We start from the raw sequence: 12,567 nt of genomic DNA, 5'->3' as shown, positions 1-12,567 counted from the left end.
TTACCTTATGTTCCCTCACAGCATAAGAAAGCTCCGCATTATCAAATGCAGTCCTTTCGGTCACAAAGAAACAAGAAAGTGCGAGGTGCGTCCTTTCTTGCCAGAGGTAGGGGCAGAGGAAGAAAAGCTGCACAACACAGCTAGTTCCCAGGAACAGAAGTCCTCCCCGGCCTCTACAAAATCTACCGCATGACGCTGGGGCTCTACTGGCGGAGTCCGGCCCAGTGGGGGCACGTCTTCGGAGTTTCAGCCACATCTGGGTTCACTCCCTGGTGGATCCCTGGGCAATAGAAATTGTTTCTCAGGGTTACAAGCTGGAATTCGAAGAAGTGCCTCCTCGCCGATTTTTCAAATCGGCCCTACCAACTTCTCCCCGGGAAAAGGAGATAGTGTTATATGCAATACAAAAATTGTATCTTCAACAGGTGGTGGTCAAGGTTCCCCTCCTCCAACAAGGAAAGGGATATTACTCGACCATGTTTGTAGTCCCGAAACCGGACGGTTCGGTCAGACCCATATTAAATTTGAAATCCCTGAACCTATACTTGAAAAGGTTCAAGTTCAAGATGGAATCGCTAAGAGCGGTCATCGCAAGCCTGGAAGGGGGGGATTTTATGGTGTCCCTGGACATAAAGGATGCATACCTTCATGTCCCCATTTATCCACCTCATCAGGCGTACCTCAGATTTGCGGTACAGGACTGTCATTACCAATTTCAGACGTTGCCGTTTGGTCTCTCCACGGCCCCGAGAATTTTCACCAAGGTGATGGCAGAAATGATGGTGCTCCTGCGCAAGCAAGGTGTCACAATTATCCCGTACTTGGACGATCTCCTCATAAAAGCGAGATCAAGAGAGCAGTTGCTGAACAGCGTATCACTTTCACTGAAAGTGTTACAGCAACACGGCTGGATTCTCAATATGCCGAAGTCGCAGTTGGTTCCTACGACTCGTCTGTCTTTCTTGGGCATGATTCTGGACACGGACCAGAAGAGGGTTTATCTCCCGATAGAAAAGGCCCAGGAACTCATGACTCTTGTCAGGAACCTATTGAAACCAAAACAGGTGTCAGTGCATCACTGCACTCGAGTCCTGGGAAAGATGGTGGCATCATACGAGGCCATTCCCTTCGGCAGGTTCCATGCGAGGACTTTCCAATGGGACCTACTGGACAAGTGGTCCGGGTCACATTTACAGATGCATCGGTTGATCACCCTGTCCCCCAGGGCCAGGGTATCACTCCTGTGGTGGCTGCAGAGTGCTCACCTTCTAGAGGGCCGCAGATTCGGCATTCAGGGCTGGATTCTGGTGACCACAGACGCAAGCCTCCGAGGTTGGGGAGCAGTCACACAGGGAAGAAATTTCCAAGGTCTTTGGTCAAGTCAAGAGACTTGTCTTCACATCAACATCCTGGAACTAAGGGCCATATACAACGCCCTAGGTCAAGCGGAGACATTACTTCGCGACCAACCGGTTCTGATCCAGTCAGACAACGTCACCGCAGTGGCTCATGTAAACCGCCAAGGCGGCACAAGGAGCAGAGTGGCGATGGCAGAAGCCACCAGAATTCTTCGCTGGGCGGAGAATCACGTAAGCGCACTGTCAGCAGTGTTCATTCCGGGAGTGGACAACTGGGAAGCAGACTTCCTCAGCAGACACGACCTACATCCGGGAGAGTGGGGACTTCATCATGAAGTCTTCGCACAGATTACAAGTCCGTGGGAACTGCCACAGATAGACATGATGGCGTCCCTCCTCAACAAAAAGCTACAGAGGTATAGCGCAAGGTCAAGAGACCCTCAGGCAGTAGCTGTAGACGCCCTAGTGACACCGTGGGTGTTCCGGTCGGTCTATGTATTTCCTCCTCTTCCTCTCATACCCAAGGTGTTGAGGATAATAAGACAAAGAGGAGTGAGAACAATCCTCATTGTTCCAGATTGGCCACGGAGGACCTGGTATCCGGATCTGCAGGAAATGCTCACAGAAGATCCGTGGTCTCTTCCTCTAAGACAGGACCTGTTGCAGCAGGGGCCCTGTCTGCTCCAAGACTTACCGTGGCTGCGTTTGACGGCATGGCGGTTGAACGCCGGATCCTAACAGAGAAAGGCATTCCGGTTGAGGTCATCCCCACGCTGATAAAGGCTAGGAAGGATGTAACGTCAAAACATTATCACCGTATATGGCGAAAATATGTTTCTTGGTGTGAGGCCAGGAATGCTCCTACGGAAGAATTCCATCTGGGTCGTTTCCTTCACTTCCTACAAACTGGAGTGAATTTGGGCCTAAAATTAGGCTCTATTAATGTCCAGATTTCGGCCTTATCCATTTTCTTTCAAAAAGAATTGGCTTCTCTTCCAGAAATTCAGACTTTTGTGAAAGGAGTGCTGCATATTCAGCCTCCTTTTGTGCCTCCGGTGGCACCTTGGGACCTTAGCGTGGTGTTAAGTTTTCTAAAATCACACTGGTTTGAACCACTTAAAACGGTGGAGTTGAAATATCTCACGTGGAAGGTGGTCATGTTGTTAGCCTTGGCTTCGGCTAGGCGAGTTTCGGATTTGGCGGCTTTATCACATAAAAGCCCATATCTGGTTTTCCATATGGATAGAGCGGAGTTGCGGACCCGTCCTCAATTCCTACCTAAGGTGGTCTCATCCTTTCATATGAACCAACCTATTGTGGTGCCTGTGGCTACGCGTAACTTGGAGGATTCCGAGTTACTTGATGTGGTCAGGGCTTTGAAAATTTACGTGGCCAGGACGGCTGGAGTCAGGAAAACTGAAGCGCTGTTTGTCCTGTATGCAACCAACAAGATTGGTGCCCCTGCTTCAAAGCAGACCATTGCTCGCTGGATTTGTAACACGATTCAGCAAGCGCATTCTACGGCTGGATTGCCGTTACCGAAATCGGTCAAGGCCCATTCCACCAGGAAAGTGGGCTCTTCTTGGGCGGCTGCCCGAGGGGTCTCGGCACTACAGCTGTGTCGAGCTGCTACTTGGTCGGGTTCAAACACCTTTGCAAAATACTATAAGTTTGATACCCTGGCTGAGGAGGACCTCATGTTTGCTCATTCGGTGCTGCAGAGTCATCCGCACTCTCCCGCCCGTTTGGGAGCTTTGGTATAATCCCCATGGTCCTTACGGAGTTCCCAGCATCCTCTAGGACGTTAGAGAAAATAAGATTTTAAACCTACCGGTAAATCTTTTTCTCGTAGTCCGTAGAGGATGCTGGGCGCCCGTCCCAAGTGCGGACTACTTCTGCAATACTTGTATATAGTTATTGCTTCAATAAGGGTTATGTTATAGTTGCATCGGTCCTGCACTGATGCTATGTTGTTTTTTCATACTGATAACTGGGTACTTTATCACAAGTTATACGGTGTGATTGGTGTGGCTGGTATGAATCTTGCCCTGGATTAACAATATCCTTTCCTCGTACTGTCCGTCTCCTCTGGGCACAGTTTCTCTAACTGAGGTCTGGAGGAGGGGCATAGAGGGAGGAGCCAGTGCACACCCAGAACTGAAGTCTTTCTTAAAGTGCCCATGTCTCCTGCGGAGCCCATCTATCCCCATGGTCCTTACGGAGTCCCCAGCATCCTCTACGGACTACGAGAAAAAGATTTACCGGTAGGTATAAAATCCTTTCTCTGACGTCCTAGTGGATGCTGGGACTTCCGTAAGGACCATGGGGAATAGCGGCTCCGCAGGAGACTGGGCACAAAAAAGTAAAAGCTTTAGACTAGCTGGTGTGCACTGGCTCCTCCCCCTATGACCCTCCTCCAAGCCTCAGTTAGATTTTTGTGCCCGAACAAGAAGGGTGCAAGCTAGGTGGCTCTCCTGAGCTGCTTAGAAGTAAAAGTTTAAATAGGTTTTTTATTTTCAGTGAGTCCTGCTGGCAACAGGCTCACTGTATCGTGGGACTAAGGGGAGAAGAAGCGAACTCACCTGACTGCAGAGTGGATTGGGCTTCTTGGCTACTGGACATTAGCTCCAGAGGGACGATCACAGGTTCAGCCTGGATGGGTCCCGGAGCCGCGCCGCCGGCCCCCTTACAGAGCCAGAAGAGCGAAGAGGTCCGGAGAAAGCGGCGGCAGAAGACGTTCCTGTCTTCAAATAAGGTAGCGCACAGCACTGCAGCTGTGCGCCATTGCGCTCAGCACACTTCACACTCCGGTCACTGAGGGTGCAGGGCGCTGGGGGGGAGCGCCCTGAGACGCAATGAAAATGATATAAAAACCTTATATGGCTAAATAAAATGCATCACATATAGCTCCTGGGCTATATGGATGCATTTATCCCCTGCCAGTTTCCTGAAAAAAGCGGGAGAAAAGGCCGCCGTGAAGGGGGCGGAGCCTTTCTCCTCAGCACACAAGCGCCATTTTCTTTCACAGCTCCGCTGGAAGGACGGCTCCCTGACTCTCCCCTGCAGTCCTGCACTACAGAAACAGGGTAAAACAGAGAGGGGGGCACTATTGGCAGCTAATATATAAATACAGCAGCTATAACAGGGAGTAACACTTATATAAGGTTATCCCTGTATATATATAGCGCTCTGGTGTGTGCTGGCAAACTCTCCCTCTGTCTCCCCAAAGGGCTAGTGGGGTCCTGTCCTCTATCAGAGCATTCCCTGTGTGTGTGCTGGGTGTCGGTACGATTGTGTCGACATGTATGAGGAGGAAAATGATGTGGAAGCAGAGCAATTGCCTGTGTTAGTGATGTCACCCCCTAGGGAGTCGACACCTGACTGGATGGTAGTAATTAAAGAATTACGTGACAATGTCAGCACTTTGCAAAAAACTGTTGACGACATGAGACAGCCGACAAATCAATTAGTGCCTGTTCAGGCGTCTCAGACACCGTCAGGGGCGTTAAAACGCCCGTTACCTCAGATGGTCGACACAGACCCTGACACGGATACTGAATCCAGTGTCGACGGTGACGAGACAAACGTAATGTCCAGTAGGGCCACACGTTACATGATCACGGCAATGAAGGAGGCATTGAACATTTCTGACACTACAAGTACCACAAAAAAGGGTATTATGTGGGGTGTGAAAAAACTACCAGTGGTTTTTCCTGAGTCAGATGAATTAAATGAGGTGTGTGATAAAGCGTGGGTTTCCCCCGATAAAAAACTGCTGATTTCTAATAAATTATTGGCACTATACCCTTTCCCGCCAGAGGTTAGGGCACGTTGGGAAACACCCACTAGGGTAGATAAGGCGCTCACACGCTTATCAAAACAAGTGGCGTTACCGTCTCCTGATACGGCCGCTCTCAAGGAACCAGCTGATAGAAGGCTGGAAAATATCTTAAAAGGTATATACACACATACCGGTGTTATACTGCGACCAGCGATCGCCTCAGCCTGGATGTGCAGCGCTGGAGTGGCTTGGTCGGATTCCCTGACTGAAAATATTGATACCCTGGATAGGGACAGTATATTATTAACTATAGAGCATTTAAAGGATGCATTACTATATATGCGAGATGCACAGAGGGATATTTGCACCCTGGCATCTAGAGTAAGTGCGATGTCCATTTCTGCCAGAAGAACGTTATGGACGCGACAGTGGTCAGGTGATGCGGATTCCAAACGACATATGGAAGTATTGCCGTATAAAGGGGAGGAGTTATTTGGGGTCGGTCTATCGGACCTGGTGGCCACAGCAACGGCTGGAAAATCCACCTTTTTACCCCAGGTCACCTCTCAGCAGAAAAAGACACCGTCTTTTCAAACCCAGTCCTTTCGTCCCTATAAGGGCAAGAGGGAAAAAGGCCGCTCGTTCCTGCCCCGGGGCAGAGGAAGGGGAAAAAGACTGCACCATGCAGCCTCTTCCCAGGAGCAGAAGCCCTCCCCCGCTTCTGCCAAGTCCTCAGCATGACGCTGGGGCTCTGCAAGCAGACTCGGGTACGGTGGGGGGCCGTCTCAAGAATTTCAGCGCGCAGTGGGCTCACTCGCAAGTGGACCCCTGGATCCTGCAGGTAGTATCACAGGGGTACAAATTGGAATTCGAGACGTCTCCCCCTCGCCGGTTCCTGAAGTCTGCTCTACCAACGTCTCCCTCCGACAGGGAGGCAGTATTGGAAGCTATTCACAAGCTGTATTCCCAGCAGGTGATAATCAAGGTACCCCTCCTGCAACAGGAAAAGGGGTATTATTCCACGCTGTTTGTGGTACCGAAGCCGGATGGCTCGGTGAGACCAATTTTAAATCTAAAATCTTTGAACACTTACATAAAAAGGTTCAAATTCAAGATGGAGTCACTCAGAGCAGTGATAGCGAACCTGGAAGAAGGGGACTATATGGTATCTCTAGACATCAAGGATGCTTATCTCCATGTCCCAATCTACCCTTCTCACCAAGGGTACCTCAGGTTTGTGATACAAAACTGTCATTATCAGTTTCAGACGCTGCCGTTTGGATTGTCCACGGCACCACGGGTCTTTACCAAGGTAATGGCCGAAATTATGATTCTTCTTCGAAGAAAAGGCGTATTAATTATCCCTTACTTGGACGATCTCCTGATAAGGGCAAGGTCCAGGGAACAGTTAGAGGTCGGAGTAGCACTATCTCAGGTAGTGCTACGTCAGCACGGGTGGATTCTAAATATCCCAAAATCACAGCTGATTCCAACAACACGTCTACTGTTCCTAGGGATGATTCTGGACACAGTCCAGAAAAAGGTGTTTCTCCCGGAGGAGAAGGCCAGGGAGTTATCCGAGCTAGTCAGGAACCTCCTAAAACCAGGACAAGTGTCAGTGCATCAGTGCACGAGAGTCCTGGGAAAAATGGTGGCTTCTTACGAAGCGATTCCATTCGGAAGATTCCATGCAAGAACTTTTCAGTGGGATCTGCTGGACAAATGGTCCGGATCGCATCTTCAGATGCATCAGCGGATAACCCTATCTCCAAGGACAAGGGTATCTCTCCTGTGGTGGTTACAGAAGGCTCATCTTCTAGAGGGCCGCAGATTCGGCATTCAGGATTGGATGCTGGTAACCACGGATGCCAGCCTGAGAGGCTGGGGAGCAGTCACACAGGGATGAAATTTCCAGGGCTTGTGGTCAAGCATGGAAACGTCTCTTCACATAAATATCCTAGAGCTAAGGGCCATTTACAGTGCCCTAAGTCAAGCAAGGCCTCTGCTTCAGGGTCAACCGGTATTGATCCAGTCGGACAACATCACGGCTGTCGCCCACGTAAACAGACAGGGCGGCACAAGAAGCAGGAGGGCAATGGCAGAAGCTGCAAGGGTTCTCCGCTGGGCGGAAAATCATGTGATAGCACTGTCAGCAGTGTTCATTCCGGGAGTGGACAACTGGGAAGCAGACTTCCTCAGCAGACACGACCTCCACCCGGGGGAGTGGGGACTTCATCCAGAAGTCTTCCAAGTGATTGTAAACCGTTGGGAAAAACCAAAGGTGGACATGATGGCGTCCCGTCTCAACAAGAAACTGGACAGATATTGCGCCAGGTCAAGGGACCCTCAGGCAATAGCGGTGGACGCTCTGGTAACTCCGTGGGTTTTCCAGTCGGTATATGTGTTCCCTCCTCTTCCTCTCATACCAAAAGTACTGAGAATCATAAGAAGGAGAGGAGTAAGAACGATACTCGTGGCTCCGGATTGGCCAAGAAGAACTTGGTACCCGGAGCTGCAAGAGATGCTCACGGAGGACCCGTGGCCTCTACCTCTAAGGAAGGACCTGCTCCAGCAGGGACCTTGTCTGTTCCAAGACTTGCCGCGGCTGCGTTTGACGGCATGGCGGTTGAACGCCGGATCCTGAAGGAAAAAGTCATTCCAGATGAAGTCATCCCTACCCTGATCAAGGCCAGGAAGGATGTAACTGCAAAACATTATCATCGCATTTGGCGAAAATATGTTGCGTGGTGTGAGGCCAAGAAGGCCCCTACGGAGGAATTTCAACTGGGTCGTTTCCTACATTTCCTGCAAGCAGGATGGTCTATGGGCCTAAAATTAGGATCCATTAAGGTTCAAATTTCGGCCCTGTCGATCTTCTTCCAGAAAGAACTGGCTTCAGTGCCTGAAGTTCAGACGTTTGTCAAAGGGGTACTGCATATACAGCCTCCTTTTGTGCCTCCAGTGGCACCTTGGGATCTCAATGTAGTTTTTGGGTTCCTAAAATCACATTGGTTTGAACCACTTGCCACAGTGGATTTGAAATATCTCACATGGAAAGTGGTAATGCTGTTGGCCCTGGCTTCAGCCAGGCGCGTATCAGAATTGGCGGCTTTATCCTATAAAAGCCCTTACCTGATATTTCATTCGGATAGGGCGGAATTGAGGACTCGTCCTCAATTTCTCCCTAAGGTGGTTTCAGCGTTTCACATGAATCAACCTATTGTGGTACCTGTGGCTACTAGGGACTTGGAGGACTCCAAGTTGCTGGACGTAGTCAAGGCCCTGAAAATATGTTTCCAGGACGGCTGGAGTCAGAAAATCTGACTCGCTGTTTATACTGTATGCACCCAACAAGCTGGGTGCTCCTGCTTCTAAGCAGACGATTGCTCGTTGGATTTGTAGTACAATTCAACTTGCACATTCTGTGGCAGGCCTGCCACAGCCAAAATCTGTAAAAGCCCATTCCACAAGGAAGGTGGGCTCATCTTGGGCGGCTGCCCGAGGGGTCTCGGCTTTACAACTTTGCCGAGCAGCTACTTGGTCAGGGGCAAACACGTTTGCTAAATTCTACAAATTTGATACCCTGGCTGAGGAGGACCTGGAGTTCTCTCATTCGGTGCTGCAGAGTCATCCGCACTCTCCCGCCCGTTTGGGAGCTTTGGTATAATCCCCATGGTCCTTACGGAAGTCCCAGCATCCACTAGGACGTCAGAGAAAATAAGAATTTACTTACCGATAATTCTATTTCTCATAGTCCGTAGTGGATGCTGGGCGCCCATCCCAAGTGCGGATTGTCTGCAATACTTGTATATAGTTATTGTTACAAACAAATCGGGTTGTTTATTGTTGGAAGCCATCTTTTCAGAGGCTCCTACGGTTATCATACTGTTAACTGGGTTCAGATCACGAGTTGTACGGTTTGATTGGTGTGGCTGGTATGAGTCTTACCCGGGATTCAAGATCCTTCCTTATTATGTACGCTCGTCCGGGCACAGTATCTTAACTGAGGCTTGGAGGAGGGTCATAGGGGGAGGAGCCAGTGCACACCAGCTAGTCTAAAGCTTTTACTTTTTTGTGCCCAGTCTCCTGCGGAGCCGCTATTCCCCATGGTCCTTACGGAAGTCCCAGCATCCACTACGGACTATGAGAATTAGAATTATCGGTAAGTAAATTCTTATTTTTTTTTATTTCCTTCTCTCAAAGTATGTCCGTCTCCTCGGGCACACTTTCCTAGACTGAGTCTGGTAGGAGGGGCATAGAGGGAGGAGCTATCCCACACCATCAAATTCTTAAAGTGCCCATGGCTCCTAGTGGACCCGCCTATACCCCATGATACTAAATGGATCCCCAGTATCTCTATGGACTACGATAAAAGGATTTACCGGTGGGTAATTAAAATCCTATTTGTAGTAACATTTATATTTTGCATACTATAAAATTATACAGAGCAGCTGATTGGTTGCCATCCACTGTCTCACTTCTCCACTCTTATTACTGCTTCATACATTTACCCCTTTGGGGTATTTTCAATTAGCGTCGGATCCATTCCGACATGCATTTGTCGGAATGGATCCGACAACCCCTATTCAAATCTCATCTTAATTTTACTTTTTCAAGTCGAATTGAGATGAGTGACCCAGAGGAGGAGGAGGGGGAGGGGGTGGGACAGTCGCGTGGAGACCAGCGGGGGACAGTTGCCGGCAGACGGAGGAGATCAGCGCTAACAGTAGCGCTGCAGGAGGATGTCACACAGCCGCCCGACCTCACGGCAGTGTCCACCCGGCTCCAGCAAGCGTGACCTCAGTTTCTGGAGCCGTCAGTTTTGGCCCCGTTTTCGACACAAGCACGTGGATCGGCAGCTATTCCGCCGATCCACGTGCTTTTCGACAAGTCGAATTCATCGACTTGTCGAAAAATGTTGGGATATATTGAATAGGTCGAATCACGATTCGACCTTAAAAAGTAGAAAACTTGTCTTTTCGACAGATGGCAGCTTTCGACTTTAATTGAATATACCCTTTATCTCTCACTATTTTATCTCTCAAAGCTTTGATAAATACTCCTTTTGGTGTTTATTACTAATAATATTTGTCTTTTTATTTGTATACTAGTAAGTATTTTAAATATGACTTTGCTTTGGCAGTGTGTAACATGATTCTAAACTTGCCTCCTGAAATTTTTGTTTTACATATTACATCGGATTCTTATCTCTCTTTACACTTTGTAAACATTTTCATAACCTATTTAAACAGAGCTGTCATGTACACGCTAATAACATTTTATGTGTGAAGGATACACATGGGCTACAACACTGACAGAAACTACATTACAGATAAGGACAAACACCCTATATTTGGCTGCTATCACTAAGTGCTAGTTTATACACTTATTTGTCTTCTCTGAGCCAAGTTTGTAAAATGTCCGATTTTGCTGCAAAAGTCTGACATTTTGCAAACCCGGCCAATATAATGGCATCCGAGTACATGCAAAGTCTGATGTTTTTTTACTTTTAAATAGAGCGGCCGTCCAAATGTCTGAGCCAGAGGTTTTGCCCGTGTTAAACATGCAACTTGCCAATGTAATGGTGTCCAAGTTTGGAAATCTCACAAAAAACAGCTCCACAATGTCAGACAAAAGTAGACCTGTTTTTTGTTTTTTTTGTGTTGGGGGGGGGGGGGGGGGGGGAGCGAGTTGTATTTGACAGTCAATTACAAGTGCACTTACAATTACAGTCAATTACAGCACACTTTTAACAGATAAACATTTGTAAAAAAAAATTCTAACCTTAAAAACAAAGACGTTGATCTTTCAAAATAGTCAGTGTTCTGTACATGTCATTATTGGAAATTTGCTAATTTTCCACCGGAAAATGCGTCTGATTCACAGACAGATGTATTAGCACGCACACGCAGCTTTTGCTGGTTATAGACTGAATAAAACCAGTGGCGCAGACAGAAGGAACATGCAAAATAATATCAACAATCACAACCTGATTAGCTCATTTGGGAATGCCAATGTTGTTTTGTTAGTGAATATATCCATTCTCGATATTGACCTCAAAAGAGAAAATAATTGATAGTGCAAAACCGTTTATTAACAAAAGGAATCCCAATTTTTTATTAAGTCCCACTCACATGAAGGGACTTTATCATCGCATGTAATAGAATTCCACAGTGCAGCCAAGATCGTGCGTCTTTCCCGTATTCCGTTAGGTCAATACCTCGGGAGAAATATCATTAGTGCAACACTGTGAGATATTTCTTAAAAACAGTTTTAATCTTTAAAAAACACACTCACATTGCACATAAAAAATATCAGCATATAGAGACATGGGTTTTTTTTCTCACAAACAGCAGAAATGAATCCCAGAAGAAAAGTCCTGGAAGTCCACACCGATGTAAAGAGTCCCAAGTGAACCCCTCCGAGAGGTATTGACCTAACGGAATACGGGAAAGACGCACGATCTTGGCTGCACTGTGGAATTCTATTACATGCGATGATAAAGTCCCTTCATGTGAGTGGGACTTAATAAAAAATTGGGATTCCTTTTGTTATTAAACGGTGTTGCACTATCAATTATTTTCTCTTTTGAGGTCAATATCGAGAATGGATATATTCACTAACAAAACAACATTGGCATTCCCAAATGAGCTAATCAGGTTGTGATTGTTGATATTATTTTGCATGTTCCTTCTGTCTGCGCCACTGGTTTTATTCAGTCTATATCTTTGCACTTGTTTCTTTGGGTTTTGGTGAAATCCCTTTTGTGTAAAACTGGGCTGCACTCAGAGTGTTTATTGCGCAAAAAATTGGTTATTTCTATTCTACAGCTTTTGCTGGTTGATATGCAGCATGCCTATATTCTGTGTGTAATAGCAATATCTGCATACAAAATGTTATGCTAGTGTTTTCCTGCCAAACACTGTAACATAATTTGGTATGCCAATACTGTCGCTATTACACACAGAATATAGGCATGCCGCATACCATTCTAATCGGCAAAAGCTGCCTGTGTCCTAATACATCCCTTTGTGAATAAGACGCATTTCCCTGTTAAAATTTGCAGAAACACTCACTTTGCGTCTGTTTAGCCTGGCTGCAGCAAGGATGTACTGTAGGTACATGAATGTAAATGAACATTATAATAAGCCATGTTAGGTCAAATGTGACCACTAAATCCTGTTCTTACATGTGTTTTAGTACCAGATTCCCTTAATATACCCCCTAAATACAGTAGTGTATGTAATTAAAACATATTAGCACCTAAATCATTTTAAGACTTTTTGAAATTAAATAATGATTTAGAAACAATCCACAAACACACTTTTCGGGAAACCACTTTGTGTCAAAAGCTGGGTACACACTGACACGGCAGGGATTTATTCCGACATTGGAACGAATCCCTGTCAGCCCGATTTGCACCTACCG

The 12,567-nt window shown here is 47.2% G+C and overlaps 1 protein-coding gene across 4 annotated transcripts in view; it reads left to right on the top strand.

Moving 5' to 3' along the window:
• The window catches only part of ATXN7L1 (ataxin 7 like 1), a 383,163-nt gene that overhangs the window by 204,856 nt on the left and 165,740 nt on the right, over positions 1–12,567 (top strand). The gene's annotated exons all lie outside the window — the stretch shown is intronic.

Source organism: Pseudophryne corroboree, chromosome 6 (assembly GCF_028390025.1).
Source record: "Pseudophryne corroboree isolate aPseCor3 chromosome 6, aPseCor3.hap2, whole genome shotgun sequence".
Taxonomy (NCBI): Eukaryota; Metazoa; Chordata; class Amphibia; order Anura; family Myobatrachidae; genus Pseudophryne; species Pseudophryne corroboree.
Note: the sequence above shows the minus strand (reverse complement) of the source record. Positions and strands in the feature narration are given on the sequence as shown.